General features: G+C 43.0%; 1 pseudogene; it reads left to right on the forward strand.

Annotated features, from left to right (window-relative positions):
- The first annotated feature begins 200 nt into the window (after positions 1 to 200).
- Positions 201 to 6,227, forward strand: LOC142433368 (sentrin-specific protease 6 pseudogene; annotated as a pseudogene).
- Positions 6,228 to 9,985: the final 3,758 nt, after the last annotated feature.

Consider the following 9,985-nt stretch of genomic DNA (forward strand, 5'->3'; position numbering starts at 1 on the left):
AAATGCAAATTAAAACAACAATGAGGTACCATCTAACACCCTCAAAGATAACCCAATTCAAATAAATAGAAAGAAACAAGTTTTGGAGGGGCAGTGGGGAGACAAGAACACTCATCCACTGCTGGTGGACCTGTAAGTATGTACAGCCATATGGAAATCAATCTGGTGATATCTAAGACAGATGGAAATTGAGTTACCATATGACCCAGAAACCCCCTTACTGGGGATATACCCAGAAGAGGTAAGAAAGAACCCAAGGCCAGACACCTGTGCTCCAATGTTCATTGCGGCACAGTTCACAATCACAAGGAATTGGGAACAACCCAAATTTCTATCAACTGACGAGTGAATTCGAAAGCTGTGGTACATACCTACAATGGAGTACTATTCATCGCTAAGAAGCAGTGATGAAACATATGAAGCAAATCGCTACATGGAAAGAACTGGAGGAAATCATGCTAAGCGAAGTAAGCCAAGGACAAAAGGACAAGTACTACATGAGTCCGCTGAGGTAAGCTTTAAAAAAAATGCAAAAGGGCCATAGTGGAAAAGCTGCTGTATTAAAACTTTCCTGGGCCAAGGACCAGGTAGTATGGCACAGACCAGACCAAATACAGGGATACATATGGTAGACAACTAAAAACGAGGTGGGAAAAGGAAAAAATACTAATAATAAAAAAGAAATGGGTATCAGGGGCACAGGGCACTAACCCACCCAAGGGAAAGGTGTTGCTTATATCTCCACAGGGAAATATGGACCAGGCGTGTTTTAGACAGGGTTCAACACAATTAAAGATCACAATACTTCAACTCAGTGCTCCAAGAGGTCAATGCAACATGCCAGGGTGAAGGAGGGAACCAGTGAAGAGGTGTGAGGGGCAGGCCCTAATCCCAAATACTATGTGGATACCTATCCCTCCCCCCACCCAGAAGAATTTATTTCAAAGGACCTCATTGAATCTGCAGCTCCAGGAGTTGGAGATATCTGATTGGAGCACATGGGATCCGATGAAATGGGAGGAGGAGAGAGTGGAGTACATCCTGACCCACTAGGCCTTGAGGACAGTGTCCCCAATTAGAGAAGCCAGCCCACATGGTCGGCCCCACTGTGAGATATGGTGTCCCTCACTGACCCATAGCCCTACAGGGGACAACACCGGAGACACAGTGAGGGAATTGCGCCCTAGATGATCCCGCCACACCTAGGCAAAACAGTAAAGTGGTGCAACAGAACAGCAAGGAACAGAGCGGCAAGGTCTACAGGGAATGCTAAAGGTGGACTTTGGGCCAGGGTGTGATGCCCCAACACACTGGACTGGAAAACACTCCTAAAGGCCAACAAGGAATACAAGCTTTCTTTTGTTGTGTTGTGTTTTTTCCATCGGTTTATTGTTGTTATGATTTCGTTGTATATTTTTGCTTGGTTTTGCTCTGTCTTGTTTTTGTGCAAGTTATTATCTCCGCAGTTCTGTCTAAATAAGATAGGCTGGATGAACAATCTGGAGGAGAAAACAACGGGACTGAGAGTTCCACAGGGTCTTGGGAGAGGGGAAGGTGGGGCAAAGGTAGTGGTTTTAACAAACCCAGGGACAAAGAACTACAAGTGACCCAAATAGGTTGTGAGGTGGGTGTAGGAGACCTGGCAGGGCATGATGAAGGGTAAAGTAACCAAGAGGAATTACTGAACCCCAAATGAAGACTGAGCAGGATAGTGGGATAAGAGGAAAATCTAAAGAAATAGAGGAAAGAGCTAGGAGGCTAAGGGCATTTATAGAGGTCTAAATAAAGGCATGTACATATGCAAATATATTTATATATGAGGATGAAGAAATAGATCGATGTGCATATATTTATAGGTTTAGTATTAAAGTAGCAGAGTGTCACTGGGCCTCCAGTGAAGTACTCCCTCAATGCAAGAGTACTTTCTTTTATTAAATTGGCATTCTATGATGCTCACCTTCCCGACACAACTGCTGAAGACAAAGCGGGTGAATAAGTAGTGTGGTGAAGAAAGCTGACGGTGCCCCGCTACCAAAAAAATACAGGGTCTGGGGTCTTAAATTTTTTGAAGGTAAACAAGTGGCCATGTAGATCAAAATCAACAAAGTTCACCTAGAAGAAGCACACTAGCCTGTGATTATGAGGGGACGAAGGGATCAGTTATCAGGCATCAACGAACAAAAAAATCATAACATTCTGTGCTCACCTCCCTGATACAATCACTGAAGACAAATGGGCACATAAGCAAATGTGGCAAAAAAAAAAAAAAAGCTGATGCTTCCCAGATATCAAAAGATATAGCATCTGGGGCCTTAAATGCTTGAAGGTAAACACATGGCCATCTAGCTCTGAAACAACAAAGCTAACCTGGAAGAAGCACACCATCCTGTGTGATCATAAGGTGACGAAGGGATCAGGTATCAGGCATCATCAGAACCAAAAAAGATATCCACGTGAATGAGGTTGGCAGTGCGGAGTGGAGACCCAAAACCAATTTGCAGGACACTGGACATCCGCTTACATAAGGATGGTCTTGCGGATGAGATGAGCTAGTCAGGGTCCGACATAGCAATAATGAAATATACAACTTTCCTCTAGTTCCTAAATGTGTCCTCCTCCCCCACTATCATGATCCCAATTCTACCTTGCAAATATGGCTAGACCAGAGGATATACACTGGTACAGATAGGAACTGGAAACACAGGGAATCCAGGGTGGATGATCCCTTCAGGACCAGTGGTGTGAGTGACTATACGTGGAAAGTGGAGTGAGGTGGATTGGAAAGGGGGAACCGATTAAAATGATTTATATGTGACCTCATCCCTAGGGGATGGAAAACAGAAGAGTGGGCGAGGGGAGACATCAGACAAGCAAGATATGACAAAATAATAATTTATAAATTATCAAGGGTTCATGAAGTAGGAGATTATGAGGAGGAGGGGAAAAATGAGGGGCTGATGCCAGGGGCTTGGGGGAGAGCAAAAATTTTGAAAATGATGAGGGCAATGAATGTTCTTTACACAATTGATGTATGTTTGGATTTTGTTAAGGGTTGTATGAGCCCCTAATAAAACTATTAAAAATAAAATAATTGGAGCTTTGGTCGTGGGGAAGCAAATGAAAGAGATTCAGATAAAGATGGGGCAGATCTGCTAAGTGTAGATGAAGATGAGGATTCTGAGACCTCAAAAGGAACAAAGGTGAATTGCCGATCTGAAATTGTTCTTGACAACCTATGTAAGATGAAACAAAACTTTGAAAGGGAATCCATTTGGAGTTAACATGTTAAGCGACCATAAGACTTGAGTGAGAAGACACAAAATGCACCATTATGTTCGGCAACTGTAGTTCATGGTAGACGTTTGCAACATGCTAGCACACGGATGTCATTAGTGCAAGCACCAGCCCGAACATAAAGGAACGGATACCCACCTGGTGGCCAGAAAGTTGACACTGCTCCTTTAAGGCCTTTCCGTTGGCCCCAAAGTATTGCCAAGGTGCTCTGATGTCAACAATGCTACCCCTCGTGCCACGACCACGTCAGAAGAATCCTGCTGGTCTTTCCAGGAGTTTCCCGTCAATGTCCGTCCGTGAGCAGCTTGAAGGTCGTCCAAGCTCTGGAAGAGAAAGGACGATCACAGCGTCTGCCGAAGTGGCGGTATGAATCTGTCCAAGGACTTTCACAAGAACTGTACACAAGCCACAGGTCCGAGTGAATCGCCTGGACCGTTATCCGGGATGTCGGTTCCTCAGAATCCTGCAGGCCCGAAGTCACAAAATACAAGAACAACCAAGAAGAGTTATGGCCTCAGCCAGGGTAAGCCCCCCACTGATATGACTGTGAACTGTGATGATAGTAGACAGACATACGTGCAGACTAGTGCGAACGTCATTCTAGCCAATGCGAAAGGAGCCAAAATGGCAAAGAGGAAGGAAAGGAAACCCAGCCTTTCACATCCACATGATCCAATCGATTTGTTCAGTGATGATGAGGACAGTGACAGAGCCAACAGAAGAGAGAGCGTAGCTCCTCAACAGGCTGCTTCAGCATGTTGCTCCCGAGCGCCCCCCACCGGGGGTCTGGAAGCAGCCTGCAACGAAAACACACATAGAGGAGGCATTCTGGCCCAAGCCGAGTTAAATAACGCTCCGTTGGCAATGAAAGCTAGCATGAGAGACCCTTTGGGCAGTTTTGGTCTCAACAAGCCTCCAAAACGGCGTAAAATTGTTTCTGAAGAAACCATAGTACATCCTTTGTCCATAAGCTGCCAGAGTTCCTGTGACAGGGTCATTTTAAAGTGTCGATGTGTACGAGTAGGAATACTTCTCCGGGTGTTACTAGAGCCAGTCACTTTTGCTTTGGATTTTATCAAGATAAAGCTAGAAGAACCGGAAGGTGGTCAGGTAGCAATTACCTTAGACACCTCTGATGTAATGAAATGTGACTGGTGTCAAGTCCGAAACCCCCCAGTCGTGTTTCTCCAGACCACACCAGCAGTTTATGGAAAGTTAAGCATGCAGCTGCAAATGCACAAGAAAGAGAAAGTTTGGACTGAGTGTAAAGAAATAAATAAGATACCGAATCTAGAACGATATATCATCTTAAGTTTTGACACTGACCTTGATCTTGAAACAAATACACGATTTGAAAAAATCCTTATTGACATAGGTAGAAAGAATAAGATTTCCAATTTTTTTTCAAAAATTTCCTTTGAAGAAGCCAATACCAGAATTGTTGCCTGTAGAAAAACCTATGCCGAAAGCATCAAAGGAAGTGTGATACAAAAATTAAACATAATGAAAACTATGTCCTTTAACTCTAAAATACTACTTCAAAGCAAACAGAAACTCCAGTTGGTTGGTGATGACAAGGCAACTGGACAGAGCCAAGCCGCCTTTACTGGTCCTGTAGAAAAACTAATAGTGTACCCACCACCTCCAGCTAGAGGAGGAATCTGTGTTACCAATGTGGACCTACACTGTCTAAAGGAAGGGGTATTTCTAAATGATATTATTATTGACTTTTATCTGAAATATTTGGTGCTTGAGAAACTGAAGAAAGAGGAAGCGAACCGAATTCATATCTTCAGTTCGTTTTTCTACCCATGCCTGACTGACATAAAAAGACAGCCTTTCCAGGAATGTACCAATCTATCAACACAAAAAAAGCGACATCTGAGAGTAAAATCCTGGACCCGGCATGTAAATATTTTTGCAAAAGATTTTATTTTTGTTCCCCTTAATGAAAATGCACATTGGTTTCTGGCTATTATTTGTTTCCCTGGCTTTGAGAAACCACAATATGAGCATAATCCTCATTTCCACAAAAATGCACTCGTCCAAAAAAGCTCAACTGTTGTAGACCATTGTATTTCTTTTCCTCCAGCCAACGTAATGGCCAGTTCTTCACAAGCCTGCTCTGCCAAATCTGTAATTTCGAGGATTCTAAACATAAAGCCTCACATGCCTTTATTTCCTTCAAAGGGTCCCCCACAGGAAGAAAGGGACCCTCGGTGTGGGGAACATACATGCAATGTAAAAGGTAGTTTGGAAAAAATGAGCCAGACTGCAAGTGAAAGTGAAGCATCAAAGAAAGGAGATTCCGTGTGCGAGAAAGTTGTTGATAAGAATAACAGTGAGCATGGGCCACAAGGGGACTGTTTAAGACCGTCACAACATGCACACGCAGTGAGTGAAATCAAGCCAAACTGTCCTCATGAGTCACCCTTCAAAGAGCAGGAGAGCCCTTGCAGCCCGGAGGGAGGACAGTGGCATTTCGAGCCCACCGTGTGTAAGCAACCTTGCATCTTGCTTCTGGACTCTCTACAAGGCCCTTCCCGCTCACATGTTGTGAAAATTCTTCGAGAATATCTAGAGGAGGAATGGGAAATTAAAAAAGGCACCAAGAGGAGTTTTTCCACAGATGTCATGATGGACCTGAGTCCAAACGTGCCCCAACAAAGCAACCTCAGTGATTGCGGTGTCTATTTGCTGCAGTATGTCGAGAGTTTTTTTGAGAATCCAGTTCTCAATTTTGCACTACCTATGGATTTGAAAAACTGGTTTCCTCCTCTAAGAATACGGGCAAAGAGAGAGGAAATCCGCAACCTAATTCTGAAGATGGAGGCAGAGCAGTGCAATGGGAGAACAAGCGTGCAGACAGGCTTTCAGAAGAAACGCCTTTAGGTGAAGGAACGCAACCAGATGACGCCAGGATCGCAGACTGACCATTTCTCTTGCCTGGTCAGTTCTGCCTCTAGAAATAATACACTCTTGATTTGGTCTAGACAATAAAACATGCAATTGTCCATGACTCAGAGTGATTTGTAAATTTTCATGCTTCTCTTAATGTCCTATAATTAATTTTCCATAAAGTATGTATTAAGTAAATGTCGATAACCATGTTAATGGGGCAACTTATCCCAGCATTTATAATTTCGTTATTCACCCATTAGGAAGCTTTTGTTATGTGTTCTCTGTTTCTAGAACTTAAACCTGCAACTTCTAAGCACAAAACAAAAATAGAAGAAGAAGAATTTATAATTCATCAAGGTTTCACTAGGGTGTAAAGGTGGGGGGGGGAGGTGAGAGGGAAACAAAGAGGAGCTGACATGAAGGGCTCAAGAGAAAGAAAAGGTTTTGAAAGGGATGATGGCAACAAATGTACTGATGTGCCTGATACAATGGCTGTATGGATGGTTACAAGAGCTGTAGAAGGCCCCTTCCCCTGCCCTCATGGTATCACTACTCTCAATATCTGTCCTGAATCCTGTGTGTCCTGAGCTCTTTTCTGTACCTGTGTACATGCTCTGGTCTAGCTAGATTTCTAAGATAGAAGGCGGGTCATAATAGTGGGGCGTGGGGGAAGCATTAAAGAAGTAGAGGAATGTTGTCTGTTTCACCGGTGCTATACTGCACCTGGATGGCTCGTCCCTTCCTTGAGACCCTTCTGTGAAGGGATGTCCAATGGGGTACTTATGGGCTTTTGGTCTATATTCTGACAAAAATTGGGGTTCTATTCCATAAATAGTTACAAGGTTGTCCTTTCTGCCCTCTCATAAAGGGTGACTAAGGGTTGGCACTGACTTGGTTGTAGTGAGTACACACACGCCCACACACACTGATACACACACAATGTGAGTGTTATTGTCAACGATACTGAGAACGTGCTCTTACATAAAATTGCTGAGCCCAGTTTGGGAGCTAAGGAAGGGCCCAAAGGAAAATGCTGTTCCACGATGTGGAGTTGGGGCTTCACATGTTCAGGCACAGAGCCAACAGAACACAGAATAATTGGATATCTCATGGACAGAAGGGAAGGACACAACGTCCAGGGCAGAGGATCCAGCAGCTGGGATGGCTAATCCAGGCTCCTGGCTACATCTGATCGAGCAGGAACAAACAAACAAACGGGAACACAAAAACCAACTTGTGACAAACCAGAAAGAAGGAGCAGCTCCACAGATCTTTCTACCGCAGAGTTCCTTGTGGTGGAGGGACCCTGCCATCCACGGGCGACTTTCTTAGTTTCTAACACAAAGTATTTCATAGTGAGGTCTCGGGTCTGTCTCCTACTCTCTTCACTAGATGAGGCAGTAGGTCAAATAGAAAGAGCTTAGATGAAACTGCGCACTCTCTAAGAATATTTTCTCCTTCCTGCGCACAGCAGTACTGCTTAACCATGGCAGCAATAGTGAGCTCTGAGTTGTTCTCCAGGTTGCTGGTCTATCTTTACCATATTCCATATACTTTGCACTTCACTATATTTACTCTTTTCCAAATGCTGAGCACCAAGCATCATCGTAACTTCCCCATGCACACTTCTGAGCACTGCACAGGAGCAAAGCCTCACACTACCTGACAACATGATAAAGAGCTATGGGTTGTGGCTCCCACGAGTTAGAGGTTTGCAATCCCATCTCGAAGAAAATAAACACAAGCACAGAGAGGTTTATGGTAAATTTCAACTGGATATTCACACAGTGTGCACTGCAGACTAGGGGTGATGGATGGTTTCAACAATTACATAGCGCTTGGAATGGTTATTTAAATTGTTCTACACATCCCCTGACCACCAGCCCCCAGCCACTCCCGAAAGAGTACTTTTAGATTAGGGATGGCAAATGAATGTCATCTTAAGAGACCACTCCAAACAATTGGTTCCCAGAATGAAGAAGGGCTAAGGCTGCTTTGGGGTCAGGAGGAAGGTGCCAGGATCCGTGTCAGATCTATGTCCTTGTGCAGCTTGAATGGAAGGCAACCTGAACGTGCTATTTGATACATTGGATATAAAAAGATGGCTGTCTCCACTGAGTGCTTCCCTCTACTGACCGAAGTCTCCAGGAAAGATTCCCTCCACTGAGAGCAATCATGGACCCATGGCCGGGGGGCAGTCCAGCAGCACTAAGTCCAAACTGCTCACATGCATGCAAGAGTTTCACTGCTTCACCGCTACTTCCAGAGCTGACAGAGAAGGCTCTAGATCCTGAAGGTGGTTTGAACAGCAGCCTGCAGTATAATTGGGAAAGGTGTCTTCGCTCAACGTATCACGTTAGGATTTGCTATGTAGGTGGAATCCTGTGGGATGCTGACAGTTTGTGGGAATTTTATGTGGAAGGAACTATGCTAGTAAGGTCACTTTTCTCTCTTTTTTTTGTTTAAGCATTATTCAGCTCTATATGTGTTGAAAAAAGATCGCTAACTTCCAGGGCCTGTATTACATATTTTCATAAAGGAAAATATTGTGCCTGTATATCTCCAGCAATGAGTTATTCCTGATTTTAAATTCTGTGGATATTTTTCTCAAGAATCATAAAAGTCATAGCAATAATATTTATAATTTATCAAGGGTTGACAAAGTTGGGAGAGTTGGGGAGTAGGGAAAAAAGAGGAGTTGATACAAAGGTCTCAATAGAAAGAAATGATTTTTGGGGGAAAATGATGATGCCAGGGGCTTGAGTAGGTAGCAAATGTTTTGAGAATGATGAGGGTAATGAATGTACAAATGTGCTTTACACAATTAGTGTATGTATGGATTGTGGTAAGAGTTGTATGAGCCCCTAATAAAATGATTAAAAAAATAGAACAGCATCTGAAGTCTTCAAAGCTTATTTCTATGTAAGCAGCTTTCTAAGTGAGACATACACTAAATCCTAATGGAAGAAGCACATCAATATCCGAAATCCAAGGGTTGTAAATTACATCATCAAAATCCCAAATTTGGAATAGTATCAGAGTTATAAGATTTTGGGGTGCAGAGGGCTGTGGATTACAGTGGGAGCCTGAAATATATTTGCAGGGTCTACACAGAGAATAAAGATCCCTGTAACCACCATTGAGGGATGAGATTCACGTGATTGTCACATAGAGTGTATTGGAGGGGTGACAGTAGTAGATTACAACGACCAAGCTGACTTGAACGGTTCAAACTTTGTCACTTGATATCCCCTTTGATACACTTTGTGCTCGATCTGGGTTTTGATATTTTCTGTGGGTTTTTTCTTCATATTGAAATTATCTCTGTCATATTTTGTTATTGGTAGCCTTTTTGATTCTTTGTTATGAAACCCAGGAGAGGAGGATCTACACAGACAACAACTAGAATAAGGGGTAAGTTGGGGAGGTGGGGAGGTAACGGGGAGCTGATATCAAGGGGTTTAAGAAGGAAGGAAGAAGTGTTTTGAAACTGATTGTGGTAGCAATTATACAACAGTGCTTGATATGATTGAATTATGGAATGGTATGATGTCTGGATTATCTCTTAATAAAACAGTTTTAAATAAAGGAAAGATTTTGAACAAGATGATGGTAACAAATATACTAACGTGCTTGATACATTGGCTGTATGGTTTGTTATAAGAGCTGTAAATGGTCCCAATAAAATGATTTATTTAAAAAACTCCAACAAAACAAAAACTACAGCTTAAGTATGAAATAAATATCATCCTAACAAAAGGGAAACAGAAAATATTCTCATAACTATGTC

The sequence above is a fragment of the Tenrec ecaudatus genome, chromosome X, assembly GCF_050624435.1.
Source record: "Tenrec ecaudatus isolate mTenEca1 chromosome X, mTenEca1.hap1, whole genome shotgun sequence".
NCBI classification, from domain to species: domain Eukaryota; kingdom Metazoa; phylum Chordata; class Mammalia; order Afrosoricida; family Tenrecidae; genus Tenrec; species Tenrec ecaudatus.